General features: G+C 46.7%; 1 protein-coding gene across 1 annotated transcript in view; it reads left to right on the top strand.

The window, feature by feature from the left end:
* The first annotated feature begins 6,808 nt into the window (after positions 1-6,808).
* FRMD1 (FERM domain containing 1) overlaps positions 6,809-23,889 on the top strand; it is a 109,414-nt gene continuing 92,333 nt past the window's right edge. Inside the window, exon 1 of the mRNA XM_068231806.1 lies at positions 6,809-7,153. The gene's annotated coding sequence lies outside the window, so the exon portion shown is untranslated. The remainder of the gene's footprint in view (positions 7,154-23,889) is intronic.

Raw genomic sequence — 23,889 nt, 5'->3', positions numbered from 1 at the left:
GGACCGGCGCAGGACAGGACGGCTGCTGGGGGCTTGGGGAAGCCCCAGGTAAGTGAAACTGTTTGTTTTACAGTAATCTTCAGTCCGCTTCAAATACAAAGATACGATACGTACCCGGGGCTTCCTCCAGCCCCATAAACACGTGAGTCCCTCACTATCCTCCCGCGGTCTGCGGTTCAGTTGCAATCAGCACAGGTAACTGGCTCAGTTGGGTCCAGTCTGGGTCTTCTGCGCAGACTGACGTGACAGAACCAATTACCAGGGCTGATCGCGGCTGATCAGCAGACCGTGGGAGGACAGCGAGCCACTCACACGTGTTTATGGGGCTGGAGGATGGCCCGGGTATCAATTCTTTGTATTTATTGATCTCTGGTTTACTTTAATAGCACTGGCAGCACATTTCGTGGGTCCCAGCCCACTTCCTCAGGCGAAATCAAGTGCCTAACACAAAGTGCTAAAAAACGCTGAACACTATAGATAGCATGCAGCCAGAGTGTGCACTTGAATTGTGGTAATTGTCTATTTTTGTGTCATCACATGCATTTTTATGCAATATGTTTGTATTTGTAATTGCTTTATTTTACTTTTATGGATATATCCATTATCAGTGTTCAGAGTTTTTTTTTGTGCTTTATGTTAAAGGGTAGGTTCAGGGAGGGTGGGTAAAAAATGAAAATCAATTTCCACTTACCTGGGGCTTCCTCCAGCCCGTGGCAGGCAGGAGGTGCCCTCGCCGCCGCTCCGCAGGCTCCCGGTGGTCTCCGGTGGCCGACCCGACCTGGCCAGGCCGGCTGCCAGGTCGGGCTCTTCTGCGCTCCAAGGCTCGGAACTTCTGCGTCCAGCCTGCGCAGTAGAGCCCGGAGGACGTCCGATGACATCAGCGCGCCGGCGTGGGACGCAGAAGTTCCGGGCCTTGGAGCGCAGAAGAGCCCGACCTGGCAGCCGGCCGGGCCAGGTCGGGTCGGCCACCGGAGACCACCGGGAGCCTGCGGAGCGGCGGCGAGGGCACCTCCTGCCTGCCACGGGCTGGAGGAAGCCCCAGGTAAGTGGAAATTGATTTTCATTTTTTACCCACCCTCCCTGAACCTTCCCTTTAATGATTTTAGGCACTTGATTTGGCCTGAGGAAATGGGCAGGGACCCACGAAATGCATTGCCAGTGATATTAAAGTACATTTTTATATGAATTTGTCTTCCTCGAGGTAAGCCATATCAAACTTTATTTACTTTATTGTTTTTAATTCATTTTATCATTTTCTGGGAGCCTTTTCATCCTGTTTGTGCATGTTTTAAACCAGCCTTTCTCAAACTTTTTACTCTGGAGGAGCCCCTTCAGATAATTTTTGGTTCTTAGGCCCCATTCACACTAGAGCATTTTGCCACGATTTTGGCAAAATGCTCAAACGCTAGCGCTTTTTAAACTCGCTAGCGTAATGAAACCCTATGGGACCGTTCTTACTTGGGCGATTTGCGCTAATCGGCGAAAATCGCTAAAAACCGGGCAAAAACGCGAAACGCAAACGTGCTGCCTGCACCATTTTCAGGTGATTTACCGGCGAACGTGTTTCAGTGCTATAGAAGCGCTAAACGCGATCACAGCAAAACCGCTGCAGTGTTCAGTGATTTTTCCACTTGAAATCGCAGAAAAATCACTCCTGCAAAACGCCAGCAAAAATCGCCTGCGTTTTGTAAGTGTGAATGGGGCTTTAGGGAATCCCTTTAACGGAGGGAGAGGCGATTTATTTAAATTAGAATCGGTCATTAAAAAATGGTGAGGTTAAACACGTATTATTGTATTGTAATCTCTTTCCTCTTCATCTGCATTATTGTGGCACTGTACAACTAACAAGCTGACACATCACTGCATTCCTGCAGATCTGGGGGTGTGGCTAGCTTACAGAGACAACTAAGGATGATTTGCATATTCAGCAGTGAAGCATCATGGGAGACATCATATGCTCATTCCAACCTGAATTATCGTATTTACCTTCTGTCTCAAAGATAGGCTGAGGTGGGCTCAAAATTTTTTAAAAAAAAGTAGGCTACCTGATCCGGGGGCTGAGCGGATCAGGTAGCCGCAAAAATCGCCACACCTCGCTGCTCCTGTGGGCCGCCCTGGCCCACTTTTGTGACCTATAGGTTATGACGCTGCAAGGAGAGACTGTGAGTCTCTCGTAGCGTGCAGGAAGGTGGGGGGGGGGCGGAAGAGGACGCGGCCATTGAGAGAGCTGCCCAATGGCAGCTCTGAAAACCCTGCAGAAATGCTCCTGTCAGGCGTTTTGAACAGGGAATCCCTCTCCTGTTTACCTCAAAGTCGCTAATCTCGGGGGGCTATAGCGCGGTGGTAGAGGGGCAGTGAGTGGCAGTGGGGGGACACAGAGGCATGTCATGAGGCAGAGAACATGCCTCTGGGTCCCATCTGCCCACTTCTGGTTTGTTTTAATGCTGGGAATACACAATGCGTTTCTGCCGCTCGATCGTTTTCGTCGCTCGATTCTCCACTCAATTCTCTTATCTTCCACTCCTTTTTCTTATCTTTTCCCATTCACTTCTATCTGAAATCGAGTGGCAAAACGATAGAAAGTTAGAACGGATATGTCAGAAATTATCTATCGAACCCATCTATCTGCTGCAAAACATTAGAACGGATATGTCAGAAATTATCTATCGAACCCATCTATCTGCTGCAAAACATTAGAACGGATATGTCAGAAATTATCTATCGAACCCATTTATCTGCTGCAAAATCGCATCGTGTATTCCCAGCATAAGAATGCAAACTTTTGTTTTGCTCTTCATCTGCTGTAGTTATCCCAATGGTGCCCACTAATGATCCAATCTTACTATTTCTATATAATATAAGGGACTGCCTAAATTAGAAATTCAATATTTTCACTCAGTTTACCCTTATACTACATAGATTTGGTAAAATTGGATAAAAAAGATTGGATCATTAATGGCCACCATTAGTTCTGGCATCCCACATTTTATTCATCACCAATGTAATATGTCATAACAGTCCCCTGAAGAACAAGTAGAGCAACTAGGATTCAAGATGGGCAGAACATTTGTGAAGAGGACATTGAGAAGCTAGGGATGTAATTTTGAAACTTTCTCAACTGCTGGGGCAGTTCACCTCAAAGGGGAAAATGCCAGGCAATCCCTGCAAGCCTCAAGGCACCCTGGTGGAACTCTGGTTGAGAAAGGCTGCGATTAAAGCTGAGGGATGGTGCGTCCAGCATACTGTATCCCAGCCTCGGACTGACCCACCGAACTGCCGATGATTCCATCGGTGGGCCCCGCCTCCTGGGGGCCCCAGAGCCGGCACAGCGCAGGAAGGGGGGAAATTGGGCACACAGAGCGGCGGAGAGGGGGGAAGCTTCCCCCCCCCTCACCTAGGGGCCCCGCCTTCCGCACTCCCCCTCCCTCCAAAATTTCAGCCAGCGGCAGCGAGCGGGGAATAGCTTTACCGGCATGAAGACATCAGTCATCAGAGGAGATCCATCGCTCTGCGTGCCGCTGGCTGGTCTCCGTCTCTCCTGCAATGCACTGACCAATGTCGCTCTCACAGGAAGTACTGCAAGAGCGTGATTGGTCAGTGCATTGCAGGAGAGACGGAGACCAGCCAGCGGCACGCAGAGCGATGGATCTCCTCTGATGACTGATGTCTTCATGCCGGTAAGCTATTCCCTGCTCGCTGCCATAGGCTGAAATTTTGGAGGGAGGGGGAGTGCGGAAGGGGGAGCGCGGAAGGGGGGCCCCTAGGTGAGGGAGTGGGGGGAAGCTTCCCCCCTCCCCGCCGCTCTGTGTGCCCACTGCCCCCTTTCCTGCGCTGTGGGACACCTGTGACCTGCGCCTGCGGTCTGCCTACCTAAAAGGGGGGGGGGGCCTCCAGGTGAGGGAGGGGGGAAGCTTTCCCGCCGCTCTGTGTGCCCACTGCCCCCCTACCAAGCTGGGGGGGGTATTAGACCTACCTAACTGGGGACACCTGTGACCTGCCTACCTAAACTGGGGGGGGGGGGGCTCCAGGTGAGGGAGGGGGGAGCTCCAGGTGAGGGAGGGGGGAAGCTTTCCCCCCCTCCCTGCCGCTCTGTGCCCACTGCACCCCCTTCCAGCATGGGGGCCCTCACTAACAGGGGACCTGACTTTGTGAAGATATCTGCCGCCAATTTGATTGCATTTTGTGGGGATATCTGCTGCCAATCTGTTTGCATTTTGTGGGGATATCTGCGCCAATTTGATTGCATTTTGTGAGGATATCTGCTGCCAATCTATTTGCATTTTGTGGGGATATCTGCCGCCAATTTGATTGCATTTTGTGGGGATATCTGCCGCCAATCTGTTTGCATTCTGTGGGGATATCTGCCGCCAATTTGATTGCATTTTGTGGGGATATCTGCCGCCAATCTATTTAATTTTGTGGGGATATCTGCCGTCAATCTGTTTGCATTTTGTGGGGATATCTGCCGCCAATTTGATTGCATTTTGTGGGGATATCTGCCGCCAATCTGTTTGCATTTTGTGGGGATATCTGCCGCCAATTTGATTGCATTTTGTGGGGATATCTGCCGCCAATCTGTTTGCATTTTGTGGGGATATCTGCCGCCAATTTGATTGCATTTTGTGGGGATATCTGCCGCCAATCTGTTTGCATTTTGTGGGGATATCTGCCGCCAATTTGATTGCATTTTGTGGGGATATCTGCCGCCAATCTATTTGCATTTTGTGGGGATATCTGCCGCCAATTTGATTGCATTTTGTGGGGATATCTGCCGCCAATCTATTTGCATTTTGTGGGGATATCTGCCGCCAATGTGATTGCATTTTGTGGGGATATCTGCCGCCAATCTGTTTGAATTTTGTGGGGATATCTGCCGCCAATTTGATTGCATTTTGTGGGGCTATCTGCCGCCAATCTGTTTGAATTTTGTGGGGATATCTGCCGCCAATTTGATTGCATTTTGTGGGGCTATCTGCCGCCAATTTGATTGCATTTTGTGGGGATATCTGCCGCCAATCTATTTGCATTTTGTGGGGATATCTGCCGCCAATTTGATTGCATTTTGTGGGGATATCTGCCGCCAATTTGATTGCATTTTGTGGGGATATCTGCCGCCAATCTATTTGCATTTTGTGGGGATATCTGCTGCCAATTTGATTGCATTTTGTGGGGATATCTGCCGCCAATATGATTGCATTTTGTCGGAAAATCTGCTGCCATTTGACTACTTGATGAATTATCATGAGGCATGTAACTACTTGATGATTTTATCTAAAATGTATCTGGTCGGACCTAATCTCTGTGAATAAAACCGCTACTTATGACCCATCATGACCACGCCCATGTTCCAGTGCGTGGAAACCCTCATTCAGGGGCGTAACTAGGCATCACTGGGCCCCCTGCGAAACTTTGGATGGGGCCCCCACCCCCCTCGCTTTCTGCACAGGAAAACTGAGGACAAATGTGTTTTCCCCATGCAGATAAAAACACCTAGACTTAAAGGAAACGTCAGGCAATCTATGCTACCCCCAGATCTACTTACCCGGGGCTTCCTCCAGCCCCTTGCAGCTGACAAGTCCCTGGTTGCAGCTCTGCTCCCAGTACATACATACACACACAGCTGTATTATTTTTCTACATGAGAGCACATGCTATACGGAGGAACAACAATGACATGCTGAACATAATATATAGTATTCACTGTAACTTTGGCAAAACATTCAGAATGTCACTGATTGATACTGTTATTACGGGATCTTGGACTATATTGAGACAACAAGCTCTCAATGAAGCAGCAACAGTAAGACATCAATCTCCACTCCATTGTGTTGTAAAAGTAATTAGAGGCCATAAGGTCATTAGCCTGTGTGTGATAAGAATCTAGGAATCCTTTTGAAGTGATTGCTGAAAAGGGAAAGTCTACAACTTTTTTTCAAAATGTGACTCCTTTGTTTGTTAGGTTGTACATGGAGTCATCAGAACTTAACTGCAGTGTGAGACACTTGTTTCTTACGAACCCTAGGGAGCAGGGACAGTGTCCAAATTCCAAAGTGTATATGAGTCCTTAACTGGGTGATGGACACATGAAGTCAATATACCAATGGTGCGAGAGCAGAATACGTTTTTTCACTCCATGCCCTTAGCTGTCAGTCTCTCAAACTTTTCCCCCCACGGGCCCCCTGTGGCTTCTGGGCCCCCCTGCGGAGGCATCCCTTGCAGGGTCTATTGTTACGCCCCTGCCCTCATTAATTCCTATTGGACACTGTCCTCAGAAGTGTTTATAATCTATTCCCTACCATAAGATCATGCAAAATGTCTAGAGTACATGTATATGTGAGCCCAAAATGGGATGGGGGAGCGGGGGGGGGGGGGGCAGGTTGAAACTTCCTCGTTGGGCCCTTAGTGTCCCAGTCCGACCCTGCTGTATCCACATCCACAAGATTTATTTTTGTAAGGTTTTAATTAAACAGACCGAATCAGATGAGAGTTAACAATGTGTATCGAGGGAACTGCTGGGAGTAGGTGGTTGAATAACCTGCTGTAATCATCCTCCCTGAAAATCTAATCACCCCTTCAGTTCCGTCAACATCCAGCTGCACAGAGGCAGATGAAGTCCAGACACGTCCAGCTGTGTTGTAAGTAGCAGTGCTCCGCCAATCACCTATCGAGCTCTGGAATTCTTTGCGTTCCGCCTTCTCCACGTGGTTCCATTGATGAGACACAAAGCGACTTCCTCCTCCTCTGTGTTTACAACAATCGGCCGGCCCAGGTCGCCTCCTCTGGCTTATTACAGCAGGGGGGAGGCCCGTTGAAAAGTGGAAGCCAAATGCTCTCCTGTTTCACCCGAAACTCCGTTTTTGTAGTGAGCACGACTGTCATAAGTCCTCTGAGCAGGGCTGAATGCAGGAATGTCACCGAGGCCAATGACGTGACGCTACTGCCAGCGGGTCGCCGCTTAGCTCCCCTGCAGAGTGAATGGAAGATTCTGAAGGAGAGGCGTGAGCTCTTCCTCTACGCAGAGCTGTGAGCGTTTGGAGAAGAGAAGTTTGTGAAGAGAGTTCTGTGGAGTTGTCTTCATCACTCAGAGAATTTTTATTATACGCTGTAGTCCTCATGGCTTGGATGTATGCAGCTTATTTGCCTGGATTACTGAAGTAAGTGCACTGGTTTATTTTATTCATTAGTAGTACAGTAGGTACAGTATATGCAGATCTCCCCAATCACAAGGTAAATGCTTGATGAGCTATGCTGTTTAGGATCACACTCTACTTGCAAACTTTTCATACATTACACTAAATATAGGTCGCTACAAGTAAGGCAGTGTTCATACATAGTGCAATACTGAATGCAATTCCATCAAAATCAGAATTGCATGTAGTGTAGATCCATCCACTTATTAGAAATTGCGTAAAAAATTTATAAAAATGCCTTTGCTGCGCACACAAAAAAATTCAATAGAGATTCAGGCTAGGTCCACACTTGTCCGTTCAGGATCAGATCCATTTTAAAAAAAACGTCTTCCCCGTTTTCCACAAATGCTTTTTTTGCAGCATACGTTTCCAGTCTGTGGAAACATATGCCCAGCCGTGGGGGGAGAGGTGGCCGCCATGCTGGAGGGGGGTAGCAGCCACGACTGGGTGATGGCGGTCGGTGGAGAGGGGGGTCCCCCGTCCCCGCGCCCAGAGGCGTATCTAGAGGGGTGCAGGCATGACTTGTGCCATGGGCGCCACAGCACCATGGGCGCCCATGGCTGCCCCTTCCTACCATATACTCCACCACCATACTGAGAAATGCTGCTCGTTATACTTGGGGGGCTAACTAGCAACCTATACAGGAAGGGCTACTTCTGGCTATATATCCTAGAGGGCGACCTCTGGCTACCTGGCTACTTATACAGAGTGGCTAACTCTGGTGACCTACACTGGGGGGGCTACCTCTCATTAACAATACTGGGGGGGGGGCTAATTCTCACTATGGGCTTGATTCACAAAGCGGTGCAAAGTGTTTGCACGCCTGTGAAAAGCCCTTTATCACGCCTAAACTCAGTTTAGGCGTGATAAAATGAAACTCGCGCGAAATTCCGCGCAATCGCCCGGCGCACTTCACGCGATGTGCCCATTAAGCCCTATGGGCGCTGCGCGCAAAATTGCGCGATTGCGCACGCAAAACTTTGCGCTCGGGACTTTGCGCGCGATAAAGAGCAAAAGCGGTGCTAACTCAGCAGTGCACGGCTTATCACGCCTAAAGTCTTTTAGGCGTGATAACTGAGTTATCACCGCTTTGTGAATCAGGCCCAATGTATTCTGGGGGGGGGGCACATCTGGATATTAATACTGGAGGGACTCCTTCAGTATGCATACAGGGCTCAACTGGATATGGGGCACAGTTTCAGCGTTTGCCATAGGCGCTATATTACCCAGATACACCCCTGCCCGCTCCTCCTCCAGCTACTTGCGCAAAACGTAATGTATTGTATAGCGGGAGCTTACCTTCTTCCTCCGCTCGCCGCATCATTTCCTGCAATGTCACCCTCTATACTTCGGAGGGTGGTATTCTGATTGACGGGTTAACCTGAACTTCTGTTAACCTCCCTAGCGTTCTGGACGAGCTGAGACGCCGGAGGTCACCGCTCAGGCCCTGCTGGGCCGATTTGAATCATTTTTTTTTCCAAACCCGCAGCTAGCACTTTGCTAGCTGCGTGTTTAATTCGATCGCCGCCGATCCGCCGCTACCTGACACGAAATAGTGCTCCCCCCGGGACCCCTGCGCAGCCTGGCCAATCAGTGCCAGGCAACGCTGAGCGGTGGATCGGGAGTCCCTGTGACGTGACGACATTGATGACGTCACTCCGTTCGTCGCCATGGCGATGGGGAAGCCCTAAAGGAAATCGCGTTCAGAACGGGATTTTCGGATTTGACTTCACGCCGGCGGCGATCAGAGAAGCTGGGGAGACGCCGCAGGGAGCAGCCAATCATGTAGCTAGCGCTAGGCTAGCTACATGATGATAATAATAAAAAAAAAAAAAAAGAGAAGAAAACCCTCCCGTGGCCGTACGGCCACTGGAATTAGAATGACCAGCAGGTTTTTAATCAATGGGCTAGTTTTCACTTGTGCAACAAAGAGGAGGAGAGGGAAGGCTAATGGTGCCCTGCACCCACCGTCAACCACATTGCTTCTAGCACTGGTATGTTGCTGCATTTTCACTTTGATGTATTGTGCTTTTCATGTGTCTCACTATGGAATAAACAAATGATTGCAGTGCCTCCCCTCTCCTCCTCTTTCTTGCACAGCTTTAGGGCTCGTTTCCACTATTGCAGTGCGGGAGCGCCTGGATTCCACCGCTGATGAAATCGCATGCGGATGCAATTCCCCATGCATTTTTTGCTGCGAATTCACATAGGTGAGGGTATATGTGATTTTAACCATGTTACTGCCTGTGTGAATTTACATTGGTACCTATGCGAATTCGCGGCAAAAAATGCGTGGGGAAAATGCATGCGATTTCCCTATTAAATACATTGCATGCGATTCGCATGCATTCCGCTCGCAGGAGAATTCTGCGGCTCTTTTGTGCGTTTTTTTCACCGCTGACAAAAACGCACCTCAACAAAGCTACAGTGGAAACAGGCCCATCCACTTGCATTACATGTGCGAATCCGCATGCGTTGGACGCATGCGGATTCGCGATAGTGGAAACGAGCCCTTAGGGTGCATACACACATCAGACCATAGTCTTTGGAAAATGAAAGATCACAGACCAATTTTACCCCCTTCCATGTAGTATGAGAGCCATACCTACACAGTCTATTCTATGGAGCTGAACTCCCCATCAGATAGAAATCTTTGCAAGATGCTGAACTCAAATATACTGTACACATTCAAATGATCAGTATCTGCAAAAGATCTGTTCTTCCAAAATGCATTCATAGTCTATGATATCTGCAGATCCTCATACACACCTTGTTTAACAGACATTCATCTGCATATCTGACAATCATCTGCAGATCTGAAGATCCATCCTGGTGGATCTGATCTGCAGATGAATGTCAGTTAAACAAGGTGTGTATGAGGATCTGCAGATATCATATACTATGAATGCATTTTGCAGGTACGGATCTTTTGCAGGAACAGATCTTTTGCAGATACTGATCTTTTGAATGTGTACAGCATCTTTGTGTGCAGCATCCTGCAAAGATTTCTATCTGATGGGGAGTTCAGCTCAATAGAATAGACTGTGTAGAGTATGGCTCTCATACTACATGGAAGGGGGTAAAATTGGTCTGTGGTCTTTCATTTTCCAAAGACTATGGTCTGATGTGTGTATGCACCCTTACGCAGCCACAAACCATGGTTGGTGAAGCAACGTGGGCTCTTCCGGCTCCCTGCTTAAGAACATTTCACCTGCTGTAGTGCCAACCATACACTCTCTCTACACACTGCTACTAGTTTTCACTTGAATGCATTCTTTTGCGCATAGGAGAGACATCCAACAATAAAGTCTCGATCACACCATACATGCTGCCATGTATGGTGTGCGACACACAAGAACGGCAGAAGTGCATAGACAGCACTTCTGTCGTTCACATAATATGCGCTGCGCAGCAGTACGATGTGCTATCGCACTGCTGCATGCATTTTTCGGGATGCGATCGTGTGCGTTGCATTCCAATCCCACGGCTATCTGTGAATGAGAAGGAGCTCATAGGTCTAGTGCACACCGGAGCGTTTCCGCTGCAGTTTGCGATCTGCTTGCGGGTGCGGATCTGCTAGGGTAATGTATTTCAATGGGCTGGTGCACACCAGAGCGGGAGGCGTTTTGCAGAAACGCATACTCCCGGGCTGCTGCAGATTTTGGATTGCGGATGCGTTTCTGCCTCAATGTTAAGTATAGGAAAAACGCAAACCGCTCTGAAAAACGGCACTTCAGAGCGGTTTGCCAGGCGGTTTTTGTTACAGTAGCTGTTCAGTAACAGCTTTACTGTAACAATACATGAAATCTACTACACCAAAACCGCTACACAAAACGCTAGCTGAAACGCTGCAGAAAAATAAGAAAAAGCGTTTCAAAATCTGCTAGTATTTTGCGGATCTGCTAGCGGTTTTTGGTGTGCACTAGGCCTAAGAGCCAGTTCACACTGGCCATAAAAACGGTCCGTTTAGCAGAATGTAACAGCCTGGTATGTTATCCAATAGGACCTGTTCACATTGCTTCATTGAAACGGATCCGTTTGGTCCATTCCACCACAAGTTTGCGGAGGGAGAGATTTTTTTTCCAGATCTACTGATGCCTTGCATTCACCGCACACTAACACAACTGAGCATAACGGATTCCCAATAAAAAAACATTTCACTAGTTGTTTTTTACACTAATCAGTTTTTGATCCATACAGTGTGAACATTGTGTTGCATTTTCTCTTAGTTATATTATCTGCTCTGAAAAAATGCATTAAATGCACTTGGTGTGCAGAACTCTTGAAAGACAAGTGTGACCCTTGCCTTTGCAAAACTGTGTTAACGCTGTTGCATGCACAATAAAAACCGCTTGTAGCATACATTCGCACACAGCATGCAAATTCTTATTGATGTTCATTAGCTGCTCTGAAAGAACTTGCATAGAAAAAGCTTACGAACAGGAATAGTTTGTGAAAAATTTTCATGCGAAAAACATTCAGTTTCCGCATTGTGCAGTGTGAACCCTGCGTGAATGTTAACACCTCTTGATGTGTGTGGCAAGCTTCATGGTCTGCCAAACCACAGTGAAAACTATCCAAATTATTTGGTACTTTATGTTGTTGAATTTGTACAGTTCATATTACTTAAGTTTATTTGAGTCATAGATGTGTTTTCTGTACAATGTACATATTTTTAAATTGATATAGCATAGAATTGTACAATATTATACAGACAGTCTACACGGTGAAGTAAAAGTTATTAAAGATAATGCACAATGAAGCTTATTTTGTAATAACAACTTGATCCTAAAGCTACGTACACACATACGACAAAGATCGTTCGTTGTGAACGACGAACGAACTTTTAATTGACGAAAGAACGACCTAAGTCAAGTTAGCTTTTAAAGGTGTGTAACGATCTGATCGTTAGAACAAACATTACATCACGTAAAGCAACTATTGCGCTTGCGCATAAAAATGAAAAGTTCCATGGAGAAATAGCGAAATGCGCATGTCAGGCCTAGTACGTACAACCATTTTCCAAGGATGTACTACTTTTGCAAACGATCGTCGTTGGAAAAAATCCGCCAAGCTAGATCGTTCATTTTGAACGATCTAGCTCGTCCATCGTTAGACTAAATGGTCGTTGGCTGCTTTTTTTTTTTTTTTTTATTTATTTTTTTAAACGATCGTCGTTTGAAATGATCAGGGAACGATCGTTTCAAACGACTATAGTCGCATGTGTGTACGCACTTTTAGGCTGCTTACACACAGGGACGTTGCAGGCGCACGTTAGTGCAGCCTGTAACGCTCCCCCAACACACAGCAATGTAACACAAGTGGGCTGTTCACACTGCCCACATTGCGTTACATGTAACGCTGCACGTTCTTCAGAAAGTGCAGCATACCATAGCGTTACAGCGGCTTAAAGCGAACCTTAAGTCACTTAAAAAAAATGAGATGAACTCACCTGGGGCTTCCCTCAGCCCCCAGCAGACGATCGGTGCCCTCGCAGCTCCGCTCCGATGTCCCAGGACCCGCCGGCGACGACTTCCGGTTTCGCCGTCACCGGCCGACAGGCATGGGAACGCGAGTGATTGTTCGCGTTCCCAGCCTGTATATCGCCCCCTATGCTGCTATTGCGGCCTCCTGGGGGCTGAGGGAAGCCCCAGGTGAGTTCATCTCATTTTTTTTAAGTGACTTAAGGTTCGCTTTAAGCCGCGTTAGACTGTCTGCACATGCTCAGTAATGTTGGGGAGGAGCGGAAAGCGGCCAGGCACATGGCTAATTAATATGCACTGCACGTTATGACGTGCAGTGTTTACTTCCTGGAGCGGCCGCTCTGTGCGACGATTGGCCGGCGGGACCAAGTGATGCCGCATGCGTCCAAGAGTACGCATCACGGCATCACGGACGCCAGAGTGAGCTGCACAACGCGGCTCACTCTGACGTCCACATCGAAGAGCACCAGGCCTTGCGTTAGGTGCACGTTATGCGACTTGGTGTGCAAGTAGCCTTAGGGTAGCCATACACCAGGGCTGTGGAGTCGGAGTCGTGGAGTCGGGCAATTTTGGGTGCCTGGAGTCGGGAAAAAATGCACCGACTCCGACTCCTAATGAATTTGTAACTGTAATCAAAATAGAAAATATGATAAAATGTTCTATTTCTCAGATAATAGTCATTAAAAATAATGTATATATACAGTATATATACAGTAATAGCTGTGCTTAGTCCACAAAAATGAAATAAACCAATCAAAATTAGTTACTTGTGCTGCTTCAATAAAGCAGTCACCGTATTTTTAAGGTACATATCTGATTGTGACTGTATATATGATGTGTACACAGGAATCTCTTATATATACTAAATAACATCTATGCTGTAAGAATAAAGCCTGATGTGTAGCTGTGTCACTAATAGAGATGGTCAATGAGATGGAAATAATTCTGCATTGATGCTGATTTATGCAAATGTATGCACTCCCTTTGCTGATGAAATCAAATCATTTGATATGTTGTTAAAATTTGGTTTGGTGACTACAAATTAAAGGGTACCTGAGACGGATGTAAAGTAAAGTTTTATACATACCTGGGGCTTCCTCCAGCCCCCTTCAGGCTAATCAGTCCCTCACTGTCCTCCACCACCCAGATCTTCTGCTATGAGTCCTGGTAATTCAGCCAGTCAGCGCAGTCCGGCCGCATGCCGCTCCCACAGCCAGGAACATTCTGCACCTGCGCAATAGTGCTGCACAGGTGTAGTATGCTCCTGGCGGCGGAGTGTGTGCATGCGCACTACGCCCGACTGGCTCAAGTACCTGGACTCATAGCAGAAGATACAGGTGGTGGAGGACGACAGCGAGGGACTGATTATCCTGAAGGCGGCTGGAGGAATCCCCAGGTATGTATAAAACTTTAATTTCATCTGTCTCAGGTTTACTTTGTTACACAGTAGTACTATACTCTACATATGCACTCCCCACAGAGCTGCAGGGAATCCACTGAGAATGCTGTGCACATTGAACACAGAGGTGTTGTCTGTTTACAATCTCCTCATTCCCCTGCAGAGTACCTGCACATCATTCTTACATGTACCCACACTTACATTGCCTAGGGCCTGATAGATGTTCTTTGTTCCGGTTTGTACCTTTTACAAGTACTCTTACCAAGGACTAGTTTTAGTCTAAAGGGAATAAATATAGTAGTCTACATATCCTTCTCACTTCAGTTGTCTTGTAAAATTCCTAAGCTTTGGCAGTTAAGAGACGAATTTCATGTTACATACTTTTAATCAAAAAAATTGTAATATGCAAATTAGAGGAGTCAGTCGGAGGAATCCTAAACTGAGGAGTCGGAGTCGGTGGATTTTTGGACCGACTCCACAGCCCTGCCATACACTATGCAATGTTTTTAAGTATTGTGCAATTTGAAAGAAAAAAACATGAAATCTGTTGGGAATTAGTAGAGTCACAATTTTTTAATAATATACAGTATCAATCGAACTTAAGGTCACGCTAGATTAAAGTTGCCACAAACAAGCAACGCCGAGCAGATGATATTACCTCTGACACAAAGAAACAAAGTTTCATATGACGTAGTCCTCACACTGATATTCCAGATGATTGTCATTTATATTCTGCACGTGGAAGTGACATTTCACACAACATGCACACAATGCTGTGGAACAATTTCATTTGAACTACATTGTACTTACCTGGCCGACTGCATCATATCTGCTAGTCGTCAGTTGATTCCCCGGTTAGACTGGGCAAAATGCCCGATATCGGTCGCTTGTCATCGTCGCTTGACCACACCATTTGCACCGATTATCAACCAATATGGTGAAATTTGTTTGTATGCCAGACGTTTTCAACAATTATTGTGTAGCGGGAGTACTGAGCTTGGGAATGTCTATCCTTTCATCAATTAAGTGTGGGTGAGTACTGAAACCTGTTCAGAATTGAGTGGTTTAAGGTGGTGAAACTGTTGTGTTATGGTAATCTCAATTGTTTTTATTCGATCAGGCAAACATGATATATTGCATGTGTAGCTTGCTTTTGTTGGGTGTCATGGCTAATGTTGCTTGTTTCTGTTGACTGTGCACTGCAGGATAGCAAACAATGTTTAAAATCCAATCTAGGATGGATTTATTTATTTATTTATTTCCTTCCCTGTAAGAGCATGGGCTTAGTGTCATGTATCCATGGCAACATCACCCAGAAATGCTGGTTTTATTGTAGACCTTGCTAGTCAGTCTGCAGATTGCATACCTTTTGGGCATCAATGGGATGTATTCACTAAACTGCGGTAACACATAAGTGTTTAACCAGTTATGCTTTGGTGGGGAAAGCATTACAACGTCTAACTAATTGAAAGTTCATCCCAACATGCGGTAATGTTTTACGCATGAGCGGTGTTTTAACTTATGTCTTAGTTGGGTGTATTTGCACCTGTTACACACGATATACATATGCATTGTGCATGATAACATCCTTGCGTGCATTAAACCCTATTAACAAGTCTATGCAGTATTACTGTATTACTCACTATGGGTAAAACTCTACACATTCTATTCCGATTACTGCAGTTTAGTTAATATTCCCCTGTATACACCATGCAATTTCCCAACAGATCAATGTTAAAACCATAATTTCCGACACTGTCCGATTAGGTTTCTGATCGATTTTTTTTTTTTGTACATAAGTAATCAGAAAAACAATCAAAATCTGATTGCACTTGTCGGAATTCATAGACAGTGTGAACGAGCCCTTAGGCCTAGTGCACACCAAAAACCACTAGAAGATCCGCAAAACGCTAGCGGTTTTTGAAGCTTTTTTTTCCTTCTTATGAAGCATTTTGCGTTTTTTTTTTTTTTTTTTTTTTTTTTTTTTTTGTAGCAGATTACAGATATTGTTACTGTACAGCTACTGTAACAAAAACGCCTGGAAAACCGCTCTGATCTAGCGTTTTATCAAGCGTTTTGCGTTTTTCCTATACTTAACATTGGAGGCAAAAACGCCTCCGAAATCCAAAAAAATGCTGCAGCCCGGGAGTATGTGTTTCTGCAAAACGCCTACCGCTCTGGTGTGCACCAGCCCATTTAACCTTCCTGGCGGTAACGGGGTAAGCCGCACAGGAGGTTTTCTCAGGCCCTGCTGGGCCGATTTTTGCTTAATTTTTTTTTTTTTTTTGCTGAACGCAGCTAGCACTTTGCTAGCTGCATCAGCACACCGATCGCCGCCGCCCCCCGCGCTCGATCGCTGCTATTCGTCGCGCTGCGCGCCCCCCCAGACCCTGTGCGCTGCCTGGCCAATCAGTGCCAGGCAGCGCTGAGGGGTGGATCGGGACTCTCTTTGAACGGGATTTCCTGATCGGAGATTGTCGAAGGCGATCGAAGCGGGTGGGGGGCTATCATGTAGTGAGCCTTGGGCTCGCTACATGATTTGAAAAAAAAAAAAAACTGCTGCGCTGCCTCCTGGCGGAAATCATTAGACCGCCAGGAGGGTTAAATACATTACCCAAAGCGTTTTCAAATCCACAAGCGGTTCTAAAAACGCTACGAAAACCGCTCAGTGTGCACTAAGCCTTATTTAGAATTTGTATGTAACTTGACTGTTGCATGTCTCCGGTTTGTAATTGACTGTGCTGTATCTTGTCAGGAATGATTTGCTGGTATTAACCTCCTGAGCGGTATGGACGAGCTCAGCTCTTCCATCACCGCCGGAGGCTGCCGCTCAGGCCCTGCTGGGCCGATTTTCCTCAAATAAAAAGCAGCACACGCAGCCGGCACTTTGCCAGCCGCGCGTGCTGCCTGATCGCCGCCGCTCTGCGGCGATCCGCCGCGAGCAGCGGCGAAAGAGGGTCCCCCCAGCCGCCCGAGCCCTGCGCAGCCGGACCAATCAGTTCCGGCCAGCGCTAAGGGCTGGATCGGAGGCGGCTGACGTCAGGACGTCGGCTGACGTCCATGACGTCACTCCGCTCGTCGCCATGGCGACGAGGAAAGCCAAACAAGGAAGGCTGCTCATTGCGGCCTTCCTTGTTTATTCTGGGCGCCGGAGGCGATCGGAAGAACGCCTCCGGAGCGCCCTCTAGTGGGCTTTCATGCAGCCAACTTTCAGTTGGCTGCATGAAATAGTTTTTTTTTTAAATTAAAAAAAAAACCCTCCCGCAGCCTCCCTGGCGATCTCAATAGAACGCCGGGGAGGTTAAAACAGAACACACTCATAAGTGAATTTATAGGACAGGTTTAGTCACACTACTGTTCAAAAGGGGTGTTCGGTGAGCATTTCTGACACTGACCAGGCATTTCCTAAATATCCTTGCAGATGAATGAACCCTTCCGTGCCAAAAACTCTAGATTTCTTCAGCCTTGATCAGAATAACAGCCTCTCTGTAACGTGCTTCGCTGCTCTGCAATGCACCACCTATGCGATGTTCACAGTGTGGCGATTGCGTTGCAGAACACTGGAGCGAGGCATGGTAAAGCACTGAATGCAGTGTGCTACTGCAAAATGCGCACATTAATGCTTATAGTAAAGCATACTTTTCTGTATACAACGCAACGCGCAGGTAATGTGCGGTGCTGCTTTCCCAATTCATTGTGTTCCTGCTGTCACGGGGAATGCAACGGTCACTGTGAATGTGGCCAAGTTATGGCTAGATCAGATCTGATGTACTGACCTGGAATTTCAGAGTACTCGTGGCAGTGGAATGCACTCACCTGTCTGGCCAATGCATTCCGTCCAGCCTGTGTTCTTCCAACTTCATACATGAACACCCAGGCCTGTGACCCAGTGGGATGTTATGTGTATGTACATGCCGCCGGGTCACGGAGCATAGGTGCCAATTCAGCCCTTGCTTTGTGGAGATATATATATATATATATATATATATATATATATATATATATATATATATATATATATATATATATATATATATATATATATATATATATATCTATATATGTGTGATATCAAAGTAATTTTTAGTATTTTCTTGCTTTCTGGTAGCTTAAAGAGAGTCTGAAGCGAGAATAAATCTCGCTTCAGACCTCATAGATAACAGGAGTATGTGTGCCCCTGCTAAACCGACGCTATCCCGCGGCTTACCGGGGGACCCTTCACCCCCAAACCCACCCCCGTACAGAGCCGAATCTCTTCCGCATTGAGGCAGGGCTAACCTATCAGACGCGTACCTCCGCCTCTCCCCCGCCCCTCTCAGTCTTCCTTCACTGAGAGGGGCGGGGGAGAGGCGGCGATGCGCGTCTGATAGACGCGACTGGAGGCAGGGCTGCAGCCGTTAGCCCTGCCTAATTTCACGACCAACTTTGCGACCAAGTCTTGCGGGAGTGGGTTTGGGGGTGAAGGGACCCCCGTTTAGCGGCGGTTTAGCAGGGGCACACGTGCCCTGCTAACTATGAGCTCTGAAGCAAGAATTATTCTCGCTTCAGAGTCTCTTTAAAAGGCATTTTATTAACAAGTTACAAAATATCACCAAGGAGAAAACTCAGGAGAAAAAGAGAATTGCATATGGCCCACATAATACAAAATACAGAAGTGGTAATGACAGTGATAAAAGTAACATGATGAATAAAATGTATAATGATTTCCAAGACACAAAAGGGGGAGAGAGCCCTGCCCTTGCGAGCTTACAATCTAAAGGGAATGGGGGGAAACAAGAGGAGGGGTAGTATACCATAAAATATATACAGGCAGTGTGTTTTAGGATAACTAGTAGGAGTGCAATATGATCTTAGGACAAAGGGAAGTGGCTTAAGGTAGCGCATATGCTTGTCGGAACAAATCAGTTTTTAGAGAGCGTTTAAAAGTAACAAAGGTTGGCGAGTGGCGGATGTGTTGTGGGAGGGCATTCCAGAGAAGGGGTGAAGCGCGTGCAAAATCTTGTAAGCGTGAATGTGAGGAGGTGATTCTAGAAGAGGACAACAGAAGATCGTGTGCAGATCTGAGATTGCAATTGGGTTTGTATCTGGAAATTAGTGAGGATATGTACCAGGGAGAGAGATTTTGGAGAGCTTTGTAGGTTAGGGTTAGGAGTTTGAACTGGATCCTCTGGTTAATTGGCAGCCAGTGATGAGCTTGACAAAGAGGGTCAGCAGAAGAAGATCGAGAAGAAAGATGAATGAGACGAGCAGATGAGTTCAGTACCGACTGGAGCAGTTTGTTAGAAGGTAGTCCACAAAGTAGTATGTTGCAGTAGTCCAGACAAAAAATTATAAGAGCATGTATTAACATTTTGGTTGTGTCTTGAGTGAGAAAGGGACGGATGCGAGATATATTTTTGAGTTGGAGATGGCAGGAGCTGGTTATAGAGTTAAGATGAGAAATAAAAGAGAGAGATAAGTCGAATATTACCCCTAAGCACCGTGTTTTGGGAACTGAAGTTATGGGAGTGGTTTTAACATTTTATAGTTACTTCAGGCAGAGAGGTGGCCAGAGACTGTGGGAAAAATTATTAGTTCTGTTTTACTCATATTAAGTTTTAGGATACATATATGCGTGGCAGGAATAGATCTGTCTCTGATCAGATCTCAGGCAGGGAGTCGAGCGGAAGATAAGCGGGGACGAGGTGAGATCGAACCGGACGCGGCGGGGATGCGGCAGAGTCGGTCCGGCGGCTAATCGAGTCGCCGGATCGCTCCGTGTAGATTAGGCTTTAGTCAGTCTTGCTTTGGGCACGTTAAGTGGCCATCTACTGGTGTAGGACCACCTTTTATGGTCAGTATGCTGAGGTGTTTGAAGGAAAGAAGGATAGCAGTGGCTTCCTATGCTGCTGTGAGTAGACACAGTACTGTTTGTGGTGTACAGACTTCTGAAGTCTTCAGAAGTCTAATATTTATATAAGACTTCGCCTCTTCTTAAAGGGAAACTTAACTGAGAGGAATATGGATGTTTCATTTTAAACAATGCCAGTTGCCTGACACCCCTGCTGATCTCTTTGGGTGCAGTAGTGGCTGAATCATACACCTGAAACAAGCATTTAGCTAATCCAGTCTGACTTCAGTCAGAGCACCTAATCTGCATGCTTGTTGAGGGGCTGTAGCTAAAAGTATTAGGGACACAGGATCAGCAGGAGAGTCAGGCAACTGGTATTATTTTAAAAGGAAAAATCCATATTCTACTCAGTTTAGGTTCCCTTTAACATACTTCATAGTCCTATGAAGTCATGTCACTAACTGTCCCTCAGAGGAGCTTACAATGTACTCCCTACCATTGTCTTGGGCCAGTTTTTCTTTGGGGAAATGAGTCCATATGAAATAGCCAGGCAAGTAGCGTTTGATTTTAAAGGTTTAAAGATGGCAGCTTCCACATAACACAGATCTCATTTCATATACATGATATTTATGATATTCAGTGAGTGGTGAATTGCACAACTTCACCAGGCTATACACTGATCGATTTTAGCCATTGATCAACGGGCGATTCGACCGTTTTGATCGAATCGGCTAGAAATCGATGCAGCAGAAAGCATGATCAGTAGATCAATTTCCGGCCGATTTTGATCAATTTGATCGATCGGTCCGGATGGAAAATCTGGGTCAACGGCTGCTGGCAGCCGATCGATGGCCCATAGGTTTGCATTGGATCGAATGGTGCAACACTGCATTTCGATCGAATTTCAATCAATTTCATTCTGAAATCTATTGAAATTAGATTCCTACTGTGTGGCACACATCAGATACATTCCTGTCAGATTCTAACTGATGGGCATCTGGCAGAAATCTATCTGATGGTTGAATCTGCTGCAAATATAAGTGTATGGCCACCTTTATTATGCCGGGCATACACGGCACGTTTATGCGCCGGCATCGATCCAGCGGCTCCATGCCGGCGCGTCACCGCTCGTGCGCGTGGGTCAATCCCTGCTCGTCCCCGCGGGCTTCCCTTATCAGCCGCTCGATTCCCTGCTATTGTCCGCCCACGGGGATCGAACAGGGAATCTATCCGGCAGGTCATCAGACCTGTCGGATATTATCAATCGAGCCATCAGCAGCTCGATTGATAAGCCTGCGGTCGAGCCGTGTATGCCTAGCATTAAGGTGGCCATACACTGGCCCGATTCCCGGCCATTTCGACAGCAGATTCGATCCTGGGATCGAATCTGCTGCCAATCGTTCGCGGTAAACGCCGCCGACGATCCGATTTCCTCCCGAAATCGGATCGGTCCGTCGATCGCGCCGTGCGGGAAATTACCCTCGATCTTCCGCGGGTAAAGTGCGCGTCGCTAGCGGCGGCCGATCCGATGAAAAATACATTACCTGATGCGGGCTCCCGGGCGTCTTCTCTGCATCTTCCTCAGCGCTGCACCCGCTCCATCCCGGCGCTTCCTGGGTCACTGCAGTGACCCAGGAAGTTTAAATAGAGGGCGCTCTATTTGAACTTCCTGGTCACGGAGTGACACAGGAAGCGCCGGGATGGAGCGGGTGCAGCGCTGAGAAGATGCCGAGAAGATGCCCGGGAGCCCGCATCAGGTAATGTATACGGGGGGGGGGGGGGGGGGGGGACAGGCGGCAGGAGCAGCTGAACAGATTGTGATCGGTTTCAGGCTGAAATCGATTCACAATCTGTTTGCAGTAAAGGCAGCCATACGATCCCTATCTGATCAGATTCGATCAGATAGGGATCTGTCAGCTGGTCGATCTGATGGCACATCGACCAGTGTATGGCTGCCTTTAGTGTAACAAATAATGCTAATATTCTCAGCTGTAGAAGTTCTGCTTGGGGATTCTTTCCACAGGTGTAGTAAAGGGTCATGGGTCATAGATGTATAGTAACATAATAAAAAAATAAGTTAGTACAATCACAATCAAGCTTTAGCCCCAGTGTTTGTCCTTCTAAGCAATTTTAGCAAATTCCTGAGACAAAAGGCTGTGGATAAAAAAGATCCTTGATTTGTGCAACCATGTAATTGAAAATCTCTTGTGGACAGTTGGTACCTCTGTTGGTCTACTCTAGAGCTTTCCCCCTCCCCCCACTAAACGACCTGCTACACTGTAACAGATGCACACAATAAGCATGCCTGATTATGTGTAGTTAATTGCATGAATTTGGTACCACACAGAAAGTCTGATAGATTAGGTTTTGTACTTTGTGCTAGTGATCGAAAATTGTCAGAGCTCGGACTTAAAATGGCAACATCTGATTCTTCTTTCCTTCTACTGCTACTATTATTATTATTATTATTATTATTATTATTATTATTATTATTATTGACTTATAAAGCGCCAACATATTCCGTGGCGCTGTACAAAGTAAGGAACAAACATGGGGTACAAAATAATACAGACAATGGTGTACACCAATAAACAAAATACAGAATCAGTACAAAATACTGAATTAGTAATTACAGTGACAAAAGGAATATGAATAAATGTGTAACAAATTTCATGACACAAAAGAGCGAGTCATGACGGCAAGGCTCTCTCGCTCTTTTGTGTCATGAAATTTGTTACAAAATTTGTTTTCCTTTTATCTCAAATATTCTAAAGTTGTTATTAAGAAAATACAAATGTATGATAATCAGTTGGTCATCTGAGTGGTGTGAAAGTTTTAATTGTTTTTACATTTTCTGCAATCTTGTGTAGATATTTTTTTGTATTTTTTTTGTATTTTTTTTTTTTTTTTTCCAGTAAAATGAATTAATCGTAAAAATTGAGTAGTGCTGTTTCCATGGGCAATGTTCCTTTTCATGTTAGTAAATTGCCAATTGAATGCCCAGAGCACACTCTGTATGTGTCTCGCAAGAGTCCATGCTGTGATAAGAGACGCATCCAAATCCCTCTAGTTGTGCCATGCAGGGCTATAATGGAAATGGGCTCTAAAGGTGGCCATACACTGGCTCGATTCGCCGCCGTTTCGACAGCCGATTCGATCACTGGTATCGAATCTGCTGCCAATCGTTCGCGCTACACGCCGAATTTCGATCCTTTTCGTCCGATCGCTCCGTGCGGAAAATTAGCGTCGATCACCCACGGGTAGGGAGCGCGTCGCTAGCGGCGTTCGAGTGCCCGACGCAATAGAGCCGCATACATTACCTGCTCCGCCGGCACGTCTACGCCCGGTCACCGCTGCTCCGTGTCCGCGCTGGTCTCCGGCATGCTTCAGTTCCTCCGGCCCGGCAGGAAGCTTAAACAGTAGAAGGCGCTCTACTGTTTAAACTTCCTGCCGGGCAGGAAGAAGTAAAGCATGCCGGGGCCGGAGACCAGAGCGGAGACGGAGCAGCGGTGACCTGGGACTGGAGTCGCGCCGGCGGAGCAGGTAATGTATGCGGGCGGGGGGAGCGGCGGCAGCACCACCACCACAACAGATTGTGAACGGTTTCAGGCTGAAATCGGTTCACAATCTGTTTGCAGTAAAGGTAGCCATACGATCCCTCTCTGATCAGATTCGATCAGATAGGGATCTGTCAGTTAGTCGAATCTGATGGCAAATCGACCAGTGTATGGCTACCTTAAGGTTACCTTTCACATTGTTATGTTAGACAACATCTTTGCATAGCAAACGCCATGTGCTAATGCTTTAATAGTACATTCTCATCTGCGCATTAGCGGTGCTGCAGAATCAGTTGGAGTAATGTAAGGGAATGCTGTGCGATACCAGTTAACATGCATTTACAGTTATGCTAAAGCATACTTTTTATGTTTATGTACTGTATGTTTCGCTGTATGCGGCACTAGTCGCACTAGTTGTGTACTCCGTGGTG

This window comes from Hyperolius riggenbachi, chromosome 4 (assembly GCF_040937935.1).
Source record: "Hyperolius riggenbachi isolate aHypRig1 chromosome 4, aHypRig1.pri, whole genome shotgun sequence".
Taxonomy (NCBI): Eukaryota; Metazoa; Chordata; class Amphibia; order Anura; family Hyperoliidae; genus Hyperolius; species Hyperolius riggenbachi.
This window is presented reverse-complemented; position numbering and strand designations above follow the sequence as displayed.